Source organism: Balaenoptera physalus, assembly GCF_965194825.1.
Source record: "Balaenoptera physalus genome assembly, chromosome: 3".
Classification (NCBI taxonomy): Eukaryota; Metazoa; Chordata; class Mammalia; order Artiodactyla; family Balaenopteridae; genus Balaenoptera; species Balaenoptera physalus.
The window spans coordinates 35,051,083-35,067,250 of NC_138890.1; the positions used below are offsets into that span (position 1 = coordinate 35,051,083).

The window sequence follows — 16,168 nt, forward strand, 5'->3', positions numbered from 1 at the left end:
CCATACTGTCTTGATTACTGTAGCTTTGTAATATAGTCTGAAGTCAGGGAGCCTGATTCCTCCAGCTCCATTTTTCATTCTCAAGATTGCTTTGGCTATTCGAGGTTTTTTGTGTTTCCATACAAATTGTGAAATTTTTTGTTCTAGTTCTGTGAAAAATGCCAGTGGTATTTTGATAGGGATTGCATTGAATCTGTAGATTGCTTTCGGTAGTAGAGTCATTTTCACAGTGTTGATTCTTCCAATCCAAGAACATGGTATATCTCTCCATCTATTTGTATCATCTTTAATTCTTTCATCAGTGTCTTATAATTTTCTGCATACAGGTCTTTTGTCTCCTTAGGTAGGTTTATTCCTAGGTATTTTATTCTTTTTGTTGCAATGGTAAACGGGAGTGTTTTCTTAATTTCACTTTCAGATTTTTCGTCATTAGTTTATTAGTTTATGCAAGAGATTTCTGTGCATTAATTTTGTATCCTGCTACTTTACCAAATTCATTGATTAGCTCTACCAGTTTTCTGGTAGCATCTTTAGGATTCTCTATGTATAGTATCATGTCATCTGCAAACAGTGACAGCTTTACTTCTTCTTTTCCAATTTGGATTCCTTTTATTTCTTTGTCTTCTCTGATTGCTGTGGCTAACACTTCCAAAACTATGTTGAGTAATAGTGGTGAAAGTGGGCAACCTTATCTTGTTCCTGATCTTAGTGGAAATGGTTTCAGTTTTTCACCATTGAGGACAATGTTGGCTGTGGGTTTGTCATATATGGCCTTTATTATGTTGAGGAAAGTTTCCTCTATGCCTGCTTTCTGCAGGGCTTTTATCATAAATGGGTGTTGAATTTTGTCACAAGCTTTCTCTGCATCTATTGAGATGATCATATGGTTTTTCTCCTTCAATTTGTTAATATGATGTATCACGTTGATTGATTTGTGTATATTGAAGAATCCTTGCATTCCTGGAATAAACCCCACTTGATCATGGTGTATGATCCTTTTAATGTGCTGTTGGATTCTGTTTGCTAGTATTTTGTTGAGGATTTTTGCATCTATGTTCATCAGTGATATTGGCCTGTAGTTTTCTTTCTTTGTGACATCTTTGTCTGGTTTTGGTATCAGGCTGATGGTGGCCTCGTAGAATGAGTTGGGGAGTGTTCCTCCCTCTGCAATATTTTGGAAGAGTTTGAGAAAGATAGGTGTTAGCTCTTCTCTAAATGTTTGATAGAATTCGCCTGTGAAGCCATCTGGTCCTGGGCTTTTGTTTGTTGGAAGATTTTTAATCACAGTTTCAATTTCAGTGCTTGTGATTGGTCTGTTCATATTTTCTATTTCTTCCTGGTTCAGTCTCAGCAGGTTGTGCATTTCTAAGAATTTGTCCATTTCTTCCAGGTTGTCCATTTTATTGGCATAGAGTTGCTTGTAGTAACCTCTCATGTTCATTTGTATTTCTGCAGTGTCAGTGGTTACTTCTCCTTTTTCATTTCTAATTCTATTGATTTGAGTCTTCTCCCTTTTTCTCTTGATGAGTCTGGCTAATGGTTTATCAATTTTGTTTATCTTCTCAAAGAAGCAGCTTTTAGTTTTCTTGATCTTTGCTATCGTTTCCTTCATTTCTTTTTCATTTATTTCTGATCTGATCTTTATGATTTCTTTCCTTCTGCTAGCTTTGGGGTTTTTTTGGTCTTCTTTCTCTAATTGCTTTAGGTGCAAGGTTAGGTTGTTTATTTGAGATGTTTCCTGTTTCTTGATGTTGGCTTGTATTGCTATAAACTTCCCTCTTAGAACTGCTTTTGCTGCATCCCATAGGTTTTGGGTCGTCATGTCTCCATTGTCATTTGTTTCTAGGTATTTTTTGATTTCCCCTTTGATTTCTTCAGTGATCACTTCGTTATTAAGTAGTGTATTGTGTAGCCTCCATGTGTTTGTATTTTTTACAGATCTTTTCCTGTAATTGATATCTAGTCTCATAGCATTGTGGTCGGAAAAGATACTTGATACGATTTCAATTTTCTTAAATTTACCAAGGCTTGATTTGTGACCCAAGATATGATCTATCCTGGAGAATGTTCCATGAGCACTTGAGAAGAAAGTGTGTTCTGTTGTTTTTGGGTGGAATGTCCTATAAATATCAATTAAGTCCATCTTGTTTGATGTATCATTTAAAGCTTGTGTGTCCTTATTTATTTTAATTTTGGATGATCTGTCCATTGGTAAAAGTGGGGTGTTAAAGTCCCCTACTATGACTGTGTTACTGTCGATTTCCCCTTTTATGGCTGTCAGTATTTGCCTTATGTATTGAGGTTCTCCTATGTTTGGTGCATAAATATTTACAATTGTTATATCTTCTTCTTGGATCCATCCCTAGATCATTATGTAGTGTCCTTCTTTGTCTCTTATAATAGTCTTTATTTTAAAGTCTATTTTGTCTGATATGAGAATTGCTACTCCAGCTTTCTTTTGATTTCCATTTGCATAAAATATCTTTTTCCATCCCCTCACTTTCAGTCTGTACGTGTCCCTAGGTCTGAAGTGGGTCTCTTGTAGACAGCATATATACAGGTCTTATTTTTGTATCCATTCAGCCAGTCTATGTCTTTTGGTTGGAGCATTTAGTCCATTTACATTTAAGGTAATTATCGATATGTATGTTCGTATTCCCATTTTCTTAATTGTTTTGGGTTTGTTATTGTAGGTGTTTTCCTTTTCTTGTGTTTCCTGCCTAGAGAAGTTCCTTTAGCATTTGTTGTAAAGCTGGTTTGGTGGTGCTGAATTCTCTTAGCTTTTGCTTGTCTGTAAAGATTTTAATTTCTCCGTCAAATCTGAATGAGATCCTTGCTGGGTAGAGTAATCTTGGTTGTAGGTTTTTCTCCTTCATCACTTTAAATATGTCCTGCCACTCCCTTCTGGCTTGCAGAGTTTCTGCTGAAAGATCAGCTGTTAACCTTATGGGGATTCCCTTGTGTGTTATTTGTTGTTTTTCCCTTGCTGCCTTTAATATGTTTTCTTTGTATTTAATTTTTTATAGTTTGATTAATATGTGTCTTGGCGTGTTTCTCCTTGGATTTATCCTGTATGGAACTCTCTGTGCTTCCTGGAGTTGATTAACTATTTCCTTTCCCATATTAGGGAAGTTTTCAACTATAATCTCTTCAAATATTTTCTCAGTCCCTTTCTTTTTCTCTTCTTCTTCTGGGACCTCTATAATTCGAATGTTGGTGCATTTAATGTTGTCCCAGAGGTCTCTGAGACTGTCCTCAGTTCTTTTCATTCTTTTTTCTTTATTCTGCTCTGCAGTAGTTATTTCCACCATTTTATCTTCCAGGTCACTTACCCGTTCTTCTGCCTCAGTTATTCTGCTATTGATCCCTTCTAGAGTATTTTTAATATCATATATTGTGTTTTTCATCATTGCTTGGTTCCTCTTTAGTTCTTCTACGTCCTTGTTAAATGTTTCTTGCATTTTGTCTATTCTATTTCCAAGATTTTGGATCATCTTTACTATCATTATTATGAATTCTTTTTCAGGTAGACTGCTTATTTTCTCTTCATTTGTTTGGTCTGGTGGGTTTTTACCTTGTTCCTTCATCTGCTGTGTGTTTTTCTGTTTTCTCATTTTGCTTATCTTGCTGTGTTTGGGGTCTCCTTTTTACAGGCTGCAGGTCATAGTTCCCGTTGTTTTTGGTATCTGTCCCCAGTGGCTAAGGTTGGTTCACTGGGTTGTGTAGGCTTCCTGGTGGAGGGGACTAGTGCCTGTGTTCTGGTGGATGAGGCTGGATCTTGTCTTTCTGGTGGGCACGTCCACGTCTGGTGGTTTGTTTTGGGGTGTCTGTGGCCTTATTATGATTTTAGGCAGTCTCTCTGCTAATGGATGGGGCTGTGTTCCTGTCTTGCTAGTTTTTTGGCATAGGGTGTCCAGCACTGTAGCTTGCTGGTTGTTGAGTGAAGCTGGGTCTTGATGTTGAGATGGAGTTCTCTGAGAGATTTTCGCCGTTTGGTATTATGTGGAGCTGGAAGGTCTCTTGTGGACCAGTGTCCTGAAGTTGGCTCTCCCACCTCAGAGGAACAGCCCTGATGCCTGGCTGGAGCACCAAGAGCCTTTCATCCACACGGCTCAGAATAAAAGGGAGAAAAAATAGAAAGAAAGAAATAAAGAGGATAAAATAAAATAAAATAAAATAAAGCTATTATAATAAAAAATAAGAAAAAAATTATTACGAAAAAAATTTATTAAGAAAAAAATTTTTTAATTTTTTAAAATAAAAAATAAGAAGACGCTTATTAAGAAAATTTTTTTTAATTTTTTAAAATAAAAAATAAGGAAAAAATTATTAAGGAAAAATTTATTAAGAAAGAAAAATTTTTAAGTAAAAAAAAAAAAAAAAAAGATGGACCGAACTCTAGGACAGATGGTGAAAGCAAAGCTATACAGACAAAATCTCACCCAGAAGCATACACATATACACTCACAAAAAAAGGAAAAGGGGAAAAACTAATATATCCTGCTCCGAAAGTCCACCTCCTGAATTTGGGATGATTCGTTGTCTATTCAGGTATTCAACAGATGCAGGTACATCAAGTTGTTTCTGGAGCTTTAATCCGCTGCTTCTGAGGCTGCTGGGAGAAATTTCCCTTTCTCTTCTTTGTTCGCACAGCTCCCGGGGTTCAGCTTTGGATTTGGACCCGCCTCTGCATGTAGGTCGCCTGAGGGCGTCTGTTCTTCGCTCAGACACGTCGGGGTTAAAGGAACAGCTGATTCGGGGGCTCTGGCTCACTCAGGCCGGGGGCAGGGCAGGGTACGGATGCGGGGCGAGCCTGCGGTGGCAGAGGCCAGCCTGACGTTTCACCAGCCTGAGGCGTGCCGTGCGTTCTCCGGGGGAATTTGTCCCTGGATCACGGGAGCCTGGCCGTGGCGGGCTGCACAGGCTCCCGGGGGGGGGGGGCGGTGTGGAGAGTGACCTGTGCTTGCTCACAGGCTTCTTGGTGGCGGCAGCAGCAGCCTTAGATTTTCATGCCGGTCTCTGGTGTCCGCACTGATAGCCGCGGCTCGCGCCCGTCTCTGGAGCTCCTTTAAGCAGCGCTCTTAATCCCCTCTCCTCCCGCACCAGGAAACAAAGTGGCAAGAAAAAGTCTCTTGCCTCTTCGGCAGCTGCAGGCTTTTTCCCGGTCTCCCTCCCAGCCAGCTGTGGTGCGCTAACCCCTTCAGGCTGTGTTCACGCCACCAACCCCAGTCCTCTCCCGCGATCCAACCGAAGCCCGAGCCTCAGCTCCCAGCCCCGCCCACCCCGGCGGGGGAGCAGACAAGCCTCTCGGGCTGGTGAAAGCTGGTCGGTACCGCTCCTCCGTGCGGGAATCTCTCTGCTTTGCCCTCCGCACCCCTGTGGCTGTGCTCTCCTCCGTGGCTCTGAAGCTTCCCCCCTCTGCCACCCGCAGTCTCCGCCCGTGAAGGGGCTTCTAGTGTGTGGAAACCTTTCCTCCTTCACAGCTCCCTCCCAGAGGTGCAGGTCCCGTCCCTATTCTTTTGTCTCTGTTATTTCTTTTTCTTTTGCCCTACCCGAGTACGTGGGGAGTTTCTTGCCTTTTGGGAGGTCTGACATCTTCTTCCAGCGTTCAGTAGGTGTTCTGTAGGAGCAGTTCCACGTGTAGATGTATTTCTACTGTATCTGTGGGAAGGAAGGTGATTTCCGCGTCTTACTCTTCCGCCATCTTGCCCAGACCCCCCCTCTATTGCTTTTTTTAAAGCCCAGCTGAAATGCTAACATCATCTGGATTTTGCTAACCTCTCTGACCCAGTGGTAATACTTTTTCCTTTGTGTGCCTATAACATCCTGTTATTTCAAAAACCATCTTTGACACTTATGCTTCCTCTTAGTGTAGATATTTATATACCTGATTTTGTATATTAAGATATGTATTTCTTTCAAATTTTAATGTTTCTGATATTGGGTTTATCTTAAAAACTCTATGTATATTTATTGATTTTCTTTTTTCCTATAAAATTATTATTTTGATTTAACTCCAGTTGATGGTGTCTTATGTTCAGTGAAATAGACACTATGCCTTGTGTCCCTTTGCTATAACGCGGGTTTCTTGGATGACAAGGACCATGTGTTACACAATTTTCTATTTTCCACAGCTCCTTGCACATAATAGGTAATCAAATGCTTTTTAAAGGAATGAAATACATAAAATGATATAAAAATGAAAGATAACAATATACTGTTCCTTGGGCTGTGTATGAAATGAGATTCTGCACTTTGAAGGTTCTCTGGGAGTTCAAATCATAAATCCTTCTCCAATATTTATATCATTTATGCCTATTGTACACCTGTCATGATATACTAGGAGAGAGAAAAATGTACTTTGCCTCTCATGATGTTTTAAGCATGATCTGTTTATTTTTTCTCCAGTTCAGCTACTGTAATAATTTTTATGCCAGACTGCTTAAGTAGGCAATAATACCTTTTGCTTTGCTTTATTTTGTTTCAGTAATCTTGCTCAGACAGCAGGGAGGCCTATTAGTAGCTTTCTTGGAATCTATTTATGATAAATTCTTTCTATTTACTATGTATAGCTCTTTGCCAAAAGTCATCCCAACAGTTTTGATGCTTCTTTCCTGGCCCTAAGTTGGAAGAAACATCAATTCAAATTGCTTCAAATAGATTTCCAATTATATCTGTGCTTAGAGCATTGAGAGATTTACCTGGAAAATTTAATATCCTTCTGTTTTGTACTTTAAGTTTTTTCTTCCATTTTTTAAAAAAGGCACTTAAATGTATCAGAAATTATCTTCACTTGATCTTTGAACCAGAGCATCTCTTCATTATTCTTCTTTCCCTCCTTGGATTGTTATTCTGAGTTTTTTAAGGATAAAGACAAAATAAAAAATAAGAAGCCTAACCCATGCAATGGCTTTCATTTTTTATTATGTTTTCCTAATCCCTGTCTGAATAACAAAAATAATTATAGCAGCTAACATTTTATGTTTACCTTTTGCTATGTACTGTGGGAAGCATTTTATGTCAATTATCTTAGTTAATTTTTTAAAAAATTTTTTCGAGAAGAGGGCTTTTTTTTTAATTTTTATTTTTAAAAGGGAGACTTTTTTTGTGGCTGTGTTGGGTCTTCGTTGGTGCGTGCGGGCTTTCTGTAGTTGTGGTTAGCAGGGCCTACTCTTGTTGTGGTGTGTGGGCTTCTCATTGCTGTGGCTTCTCTTGTTGCGGAGCACGGGCTCTAGGTGCACAGGCTTCAGTAGTTGTGGCATGCAGGCTCAGTAGTTGTGGCTCGTGGGCTCAGTAGTTGTGGCTCGCGGGCTCTAGAGTGCAGGCTCAGTAGTTGTGGCACACGGGCTTAGTTGCTCCACTGCATGTGGGATCTTCCCGGACCAGGGCTTGAACCCATGTCCCCTGCATTGGCAGGCGGATTCTTAACCACTGCGCCACCAGGGAAGTACCTATCTTAATTTTTACAGTAAACTTATGAGGAAGAATTGTTATTATTCCTGTCAAATGTAAGGCAGGTGATATCATTTCTTTTCTCAAAATCCTCTAATAGCTTTTTATTCTCTCTAGGGTCCTTGCTATGAACTAACAGGTCTGTTCCCCAGCTCTGACCCCCTTTACTTCTTGACTTCCTCTTCTGACACTCTACCCTTCATCTCTCTGCTTTTGCTGTCTTTTGCTATCTTTTCTTGTCAGGCATAGTCTTGCCTCAGGGCCTTTGCACTTGCCACTCATGAAATGCTGTTTCTTTCCATGGATATCCACACTTGTTCCCTCACTTTCTTCAGATTATCATCAAGGTCATCTTCTTGGTGACATCTTACCTGTCCCTCTCTAAAATATCTGTCAAATACCTGTGTAATACCCCTCCAATAGTTCGTATCCCATTCTTTTATTTTATTTTTCTTTCTAACATTATCATGTTCTAATATATATTTGTCCTCAGTCTGTTTTGCCTCTCTCATTTCAAAGTGTGAAGGCAGAGATTGTAACCTCTTTTGTTAACTTCTGTATTTTCAAACCCTAGAGCAGTGTCTGACATGTAACAGGAACACAATAAATATGTGTTGAATGTATAAATGTATGAATTAGAGACATTAAATAATTTAAATTCTTTTAACTAGTAATTAGTAGAGCTAAGGTTCCACACAGATCGTTTTATTTTTTCACATTCAGCTTTTGAATATACTTCAGGAATTTGTTGTATAAAAAGTGGAAAGTTGTCTGTAGCTTCTCCATAAGTAATTCTTCTACATTATATTGTTTGACAAAATAGACCAAGACTCTCTGTTCAGAGTTGACTTAGATTCCTAAATGTCTTTTGGAAGCATTTTTAGATACATCATGCATACAAGTTGTCTTCTTTGAATTTATTTTTTAACTGAAATGTGTCCATAATCTTCTTATCTCTGAACTGCCAAATTATACCACAGTCTGTTGATCAAGATTGATTCTGAGCATGTGCGACACATTTTAAACATGAAAGAATCTTGTTTGTCATTTGTAATGTGATAGCTAATGCACTGGAAACAGATTGCATGGACATTAAACTTCTGTCCACACATCTATGTTCAACAACTCAAACAATAAATATTTGCCTTGATGATTGCTTTTGTTGGAGAGATGCAAACTGCCATGGCTTCAAATTTTTTTGTATTCCTGTTCTTTTCTAAAGAAACTTTGACTTGAATATAAACACTGGCAAGGAAAATGTATCATTTTTAATACACATTTTGGGAGACTAGTTTGGTGATATGCTTCTGGAACAAAAGCTAGAGTATAATCAGTCTACTAATAGGAGCAGAAAGTCATTTCTTAAAATGGCTCTACAGCCACCTTGTTAATGTTGAGGATGATTTGAGCTGACTGATTATATTGCTGCTTTCTTCTTACAAGAGGTCTCAGTGCATGAAGTGGTTGCATATGTAATTTAGGTTTCCATGATTTCCAGCAACCTAATGATACACAGGAAGTTGAAATAAAATTCCCACTTTTTCCCAGATAAAATAGGCACATTTTCACTCCTTGAACATCTGTCTTTTAAAGACAGAAGGATATTGTGGTTGATGGAAAGATGATAGTTTAATGCCTCTTTGGTGACTTGCTTTTCTAATAAATTATTTCAAAGCTGTCCTGCTAGTGCTCTGGGGACCCAGCAACATTATTGTATATAGTTTCAGGATAGAAAGAGGGTAGAAGAGGCAGCTTAGCCTAGAGGCAGCTTAAGCTATAGTATTTCAGACAATACTATACTATACTAAACTATACTCTACTCTACTATACCATACTATACTTTAAACTTACACTTCCAGACAAGTATTTTAGTGGTTTATATTTGAATCACAGCTCTGTAATTCAACAATGCTTTATAAAATCCCCCTTCCTCTCTCATTTTTAAATTTACCATAGTATCCCTGAATGTTTCATTCTCTCCCTTTATTTCCTGTCTTACCAAGCCCCAAACCATGTGTCCACTGTGTTTGGAAGCATCCTCATTCCTCCAACCAGATATCACTATACCTGTTCTCCAAATTCAGGATGATAATATCCTGGGGACCAGGTTTTCAAGAGAGCAGAGAAGAAGGAAGAGAAAGAGAATGAGCAAATTCTTTATAACTGGAGGTGATGTAAGAAGGCTAGGATCAGTCAAATGTTAAATTTCTTTTGTCTCCATCAGAATATTTTTACCTAAGATCAGGTCTATTAATATGAAGGGCTCCACAATGGTCAGGTAAAAGTAGCATGCCTGTAACCTACAGTGTGTTCATGCGTGATTCAGAGATATGAAAATAGACATTTGGGAAGGTATAATTTTGACTTTAACACATGAGAACTGAGATATTACAACAGTAATTAATTCTTTAGTCATTCTGAATATAACATTTTAAGTTTGGCTTTGGTTTGGACTTTATAATGAAAACATCATTGGGATGATGGACGTTTCCCTTTCTTCCTTTTGGAGAATGTCCACCCCCCTTTCTATCATTATCTCCAAGCTCCTAAAAAGCAGGACATGTGGAGTTTTTGATCAAGCAGGCTTCCTTCCTAACTTGGTGAGCTGAAACGGGATGGCGTTTTAGTTTTCCTTCTAACTAGTCTTGAGCTAGTTATAGTGGATTAACTTCCTCTTTCTTAGTCTTTAAGGCTTGCCTGATCCATCTTGGTTCTCACTCTACATTTACAGATACATAGTGATCTCCTACTATGTTCCAACTACTGTGTTAGGTACAGGTTATATCCATGATGTGTCCCTGCCACAATTTTGCTTTCAGACTCAGAACTAGTGTTCAGCAGAATGAACCCTTAACTCATGTCTACCCTGCTAAAATATGCTTATCTAAATCTTTATCATCAAAATTCTCCTGAGAGTAGGGAAAATGGTAATCAAAGGGCTAATCCTCTTCCTTCCATCCCCCCATCCTATAATATCTTCATTTGAGCAAAAGGTTTCTGTCATGTTCTTTGCTCCCAGGGTGGGTATCCAGTTTCACCTCTGTATTTGTTTTTCTTTTGGAAGTGAGTATTGCTTTCTTGATTGCATACACAAGACTCCTGCCCAGTTTGTTCCTAATTTGGGGCAAAGAGCATGACGGTATATTTAAGTGGGGTGGTGAAGGACAAAATCGTAACTGACTTGAAGATTTACTTGCACAATGAGATCAATCTGTTTCTCGTAGTCAGTCTTGGTTTGGGTCCCCCCAGGAGCAGATCTTGAGACGATAGAAGGACTTGAGTGCAAGTAGTTAGCTTGGCAGGTGCAGGAAACATGAGTAGGGGAGTGGGGAAGAGACACAAGGAAGGTGGGGTAGCCAGTGTGCGAAGAACTATCAATGCAGCCACTGCTATTGGTAACTAGATCTTAACACCCCTGGGAAGTTCTGAAAAAATGGTGTAAAACACACACCTTGCCTGTGGGGTGAGCAAGCTGGGCATTTACCAAGCAACTCCATTCAGCCCTTGGTTTAGACTGCTCCCTGGGGTAGAGGTGTTAGTTCCCCCCACCGCAGGTCTGCTGGGTGCAAGGTGTGGCAGCCTTCCAAGTCTTCAAAGGCTTGTGGGCGAAGAGATGCAGATTCTGGCAGTTGGTATTTGTACAGGAGCAAACTGAAGTAACAAGACCAGAGGGATATGGGCAGGGAACCAGCAACATCTGCTCTAGACTGATAGTCCACAATTTTTATTTTCATGATTTCCAGGTATTTGGCACGTGTAAAATGCTTAGCACGTATTTCTCAGCCCATTTAAAGTACTCAAAAGTTTACTTTCTTTTTTTTTAAATAACTTTATTTTATTTATTTATTTTTGGCTGCACTGGGTCTTCACCGCTGCTTGCGGGCTTTCTCTAGTTGCAGCAAGCAGGGGCCACTTTCTTCTTATTCTTTTGGGTAAATAAAATTTCTTCATCATGAAATAACTTGACATGATTAATCTTCATACCTGAACACTTAATTTATCAATGATAGGATTAGTTCAAAACTAGTCTTATCAAGTAATACTTCAGGGTGTTGTATATTTGATCAAAACTATTTTAGTAAGTTCTATTATAGCCCTGCTATTTGTGACTGGAATTTCTTCATACATTTTTAATGCTTAGAATAGACACATGTTAACCTGCCTGTAGAATTTTAAAATGCTAGAGCTAAAAATAAACATACAGATTATATAATCAGGGCTCTTGCCACCTGGTAGCTATTCGGCAGATGAGGAAACTAAGGGTCAGCGAGAACCACTTGCCTAAAGCTGTGGAAATAGTCTTTTCTTTCTATAACCCTGCATAAAACTGGAGAGTACTCTAGATCCAGGGTAAAATGTTTTGTTTTCCTGGGACTGAGGATTAGATTATAAACTTCTAGAACTAATGTGGAAGTCTCTGCATTTAGAGTTGTTGGCTATGTCTCGGAATTTAAACCACTTGTTCCTGGGGTTTCTTTTCTCCTTGAGGTGGAGATACAACAGTGATAGGGTTTCCTTATCTTGGTGGATCATACATATGGCTCAGATGATGTACTTATTATTTTTTTAAACATAGGCTTGACTTTCATCATCTACATACTCCTTGCACCCAGTCTGTTGGCTTCATTTTATGTTTAACACTGTGCTTTGATGCTTGACTTCTTATTAATTTTACTTCCAGAAAATTCCCTGGACTGGCTTCTATTATAAAGGCTTTTTATTAAAATTGAGAAGAATAAAGTGTATAAGCAAGTGGGAATACTTTAAATTCTCTCCATCTTGATTCCTACTAGATATTTAAGATTTATAATAAAGCAAAATAGATTGAATGCCCAGACATTTTAAATGGACCTTCTTTTGCTTTTACTCATTGTTGCATGCTTCTCAGTATTGAGGCTACAGAAACTGTGAAATTTTTCTTGGGAATTCTTAAAGGGCTATCAGAATTATTAAATAAAAACAAATTCCCTTAGATGATAATGAATTTTTAACTAACTGTTAGGACAGAAATCTCTTTTTTGTAAAGATGACTCTAAATTAAAAGGTATTGTCAAATAGAGTAATCCAAAAGTTAACAGATGATCAAAAAGAATCTCAACTACATGGAAACTAAGAAATTCACTCCCAGATTATTCTCGAATCCAAGAGAAGACAGTGAATATTGCAAATTCTTTAGAAAGCAATTTAATGAGACACATCACATACAAACCTACAGGCTATAGTACAAGTTGTAATCAGAGTCCTAATGCTTACCTTGGGAGAGAAAGCAAAACATAAAAGAATTAAGAAGTTAGAAAAAAGAAAAATAGAGCAAGAAGAGGGACTTCCCTGGTGGCGCAGTGGTTGAGAATCCGCCTGCCAATGCAGGGGACACGGGTTTGATCCCTGCTCCAGGAAGATCCCATATGCTGCAGAGCAACTAAGCCCGTGTGCCACACTACTGAGCCCGTGCTCTAGAGCCCTTGAGCCACAACTACTGAGCCCGCGCACCACAGCTACTGAAGCCCATGCACCCTAGAGCCCACTTGCCACAACTACTGAGCCCACGTGCTGCAACTACTGAAGCCCGTGTGCCTAGAGCCCGTGCTCCACAACAGGAGAAGCCACTGCAATGAGAAGCCTGCACACTGCAGCAAAGAATATCTCCCGCTCACTGCAATGAGAGAAAGCCTGCATGCAGCAACGAAGACCCAACACAGCTAAAAATAAATAAAATTTAAAAAAAACTTAAAAGAAAAAGCAAGAAGAGACAAATAGAAATAAAAGATGTTATTTATGAAAAAGAAGGCAAAAATTTTAAAAATTCTAGAGAAGATGAATAAATACTAATCTGGTTCTTTGAAAATGACAGTAACATCATTACCCTTAAAGCCTATTAAGGAAAATAATAGAGAGTAAAAATATTGAAAATGACCAGAGTAGCACATATTTATTTGTTGAATCATGAATTTATAGAATGGGAACTATGTGCAGGGCATTGTACTGATAAACACCTTATTACATTTAATCTTCACAAAGAGCCTTTTGTGATGGGCACTACTTTTATCCTCATTTTACCTGTGAAGAATCTGAGGCTTAGCAAGATTAGAGAAAGTAATGTGTGCAAGATTACACAGCTGGAAATCAAGCCCAGGATATCAAATCCAGCACCTTCATTCCTAACCATTGGTTGGAGATGGCAGTTCTTATTTATTTATTTTTAGTTACAGTTCTAATGGAAAACCCCAGTGTGGGTTCTATAAATCACCCTTCTAAGAATTCTAGTGTGAAGTTTAAAGTACTTTTTAGTTAAAATTTCCAGGAAAAGTCCTACTGAATAGCATCAAACTTTAAAAAGTTTGTTGTTGCAAAGGAAGTATAGAAGTATCTTTTGGATAATCACCTACTACAAACGTGGGAAATTTAGTATCAGTTGTGAGTAGTGAATCTGAACTCTTTCAGCCCCAAGGTTGTGTCCTTCCTCTGGTTAACAGGACGAACTTTGTAGGAGGGACTACATTCTCTCACCTGTAGAGTCTGACCATGGCGATTTCAGTAACATGAATTCTTCAAAACTGGATTTCTTCCTCCCTCTACTGAAAAGTCTTTTTAGGACTAAGAAAAAACTAAGATTTAATGAGAACAGAAGTCCCATGGCCATGGTTGAGACTTTAAAGTAGAAAGACTATTTACTAAAACTACATTATTTTTCTCTTCACACTTAAAATGCTCATTGCTTTAAACATGCATAGTTTCTGAATCTGTTCAACTGTCTGCTTATTTTCTTGTTAATGCAAACCATGAATATGTTATCTGAATCTAATTTAACAATTTGAACTTCCGTTAACACCACAAATAAAATTGATACACTCTCTCAGCGCAACATATAAATCCTTTCAGGGTAAGGTATGGTGCTTTAAGTTATGCAGGTACAAATTTCTAATATTTAAATAAAAATATTCTCCTCAGTTCCAGCATTTCAGGCACTCTTTGATAAAAGAAAGGGTGTTATGTTATGGAAATAAAGTCAAATAATTTTGGAAGGAACATAGGGTCTGTTCCTTGGTTGGGTGCCAGTGATAATCTGGCCTCAGTGAAGGGAAATGTCCAAATATTTCCCTTGGAGGGTAGTAAAACATTTAGAGCAAAATAGTAAAATGCATTAATCAGTTATTAATAGGGTAGCAAATAGCATGGGTGTTAAATCAAGCATCTGATTAAGTGATAAATATTGAGTTAGCAAAAAATATTTAAGGAATCCTTTTAGAGAGAGATCTTCACTGTAATGTAAGCTACTTATGTCAAATCCTTGTCTTGATTTTCCTTATGCACTTGAAGTGCTTCGCAAGCACTGGCACATAGTAGGTTCTCGAATACTTGGTTGAAGGAAAAAAAGCTTATTTACTTATACTAGTGAAATATGTTAATGCAGAGCAAACATTTTAGATAAAAGGCAGAAAGGATTTTCTCTATTTGGGATCTGTTGAGAACCAAAGCATGTAATCAAATTAGTTGGGTTTTTCTCAGGACGCTGAATGGCTCTGCAGAAAGGCATAGATTTAATCGTGGGTTAGAAATTCTTTGCAACAGTAATGAAGCCAATAAACTTGGAAGATTAAAAGAGATTCACTTCTAAGGAATTACAGTGGACTTTGTTAACTTAATTAAATTGTATGTCTAATCTTTTATAAGTCTAGTGGCAAAAGGCTTCTTTTTATGAGACTGAGCTGGAAAATTCTCATTTAGACCACCATAACATATTAGATTATGAAATTATTTCTTTCAGGCTTGTGAGAATTTTAAATCTAGGTTCCTTTCAGTGGAATATAGGTTTTTAAAGGGCAAGTAAACATTCTTCTTAATTTTCCAGCAATGTGCAAAAATCAAATCACTGGGGCATTAGTCATTAGAGATTCATTTCACTTATAACCCTAAAGTTGTCCCATGGAAGAAGAATGGGTGTATAGGGGAACTAAAATCGTAGAATTTTAAATGTCACATTGCAGGTGATTATTAATTCAGTATATTTTTAGCTGAGTTCTCCATAATCAGAGCTCATCAGACTATTGACTATATTCAAGAGCTAAGTAATTAAAAGGAGGAAGTCAACATCACAAGTTAAATTTACCTAATCTCCATGATTATTCTGGCCCATGTTGTTAACTTTTGTGACTTCCTGGGATGTAAATTTTGGATCCAACAATCATGTACTTATGACTTGCTAGAGCTTTGCAAACACATGTATTTTCTAACAAACTTCAGATATAGCTAAAACCAATCTCAAATGATAGCATTGGAGTATTTTGTCCTTGAAGGGAAAATCTTAGCCAAAAAATGTAATAATTCAACATTTAACTTAATAATTTGACTTTAAAAATGGTATTTCAATCAATGATTAAGGCTTTGAAGAAGAAACCATTGTTTCTCCACACTTAACATTTAAAACACAATGGAAAGAAGGATTGGAATAAACTACCAGTCGACAAAATTTTTAAATTCAGTAAACTGTGCATAGACTTGTGTTATAGCTGTTGACATCTATATAGTTTACTTACAGTGACCGTATCCTTTTCAGAGGGTCCAATGGATGGGTCTTAACTTTAACTATAAAGGTAGTTTGGAGAAAATAATCCAGAGAAATTGTGCTTTTGAGCCCCTTCATGCAAAATCCAAGAATCCTTGCTCTGATCCGCCTACCTATTTAATAGTTTGCTTAGTAAAGGATTATGCCAGAGCC

General features: G+C 38.0%; 1 long non-coding RNA gene across 1 annotated transcript in view; it reads left to right on the forward strand.

The window, feature by feature from the left end:
- Window positions 1–16,168, forward strand: part of LOC309658247 — a 537,688-nt gene that overhangs the window by 310,459 nt on the left and 211,061 nt on the right. The gene's annotated exons all lie outside the window — the stretch shown is intronic.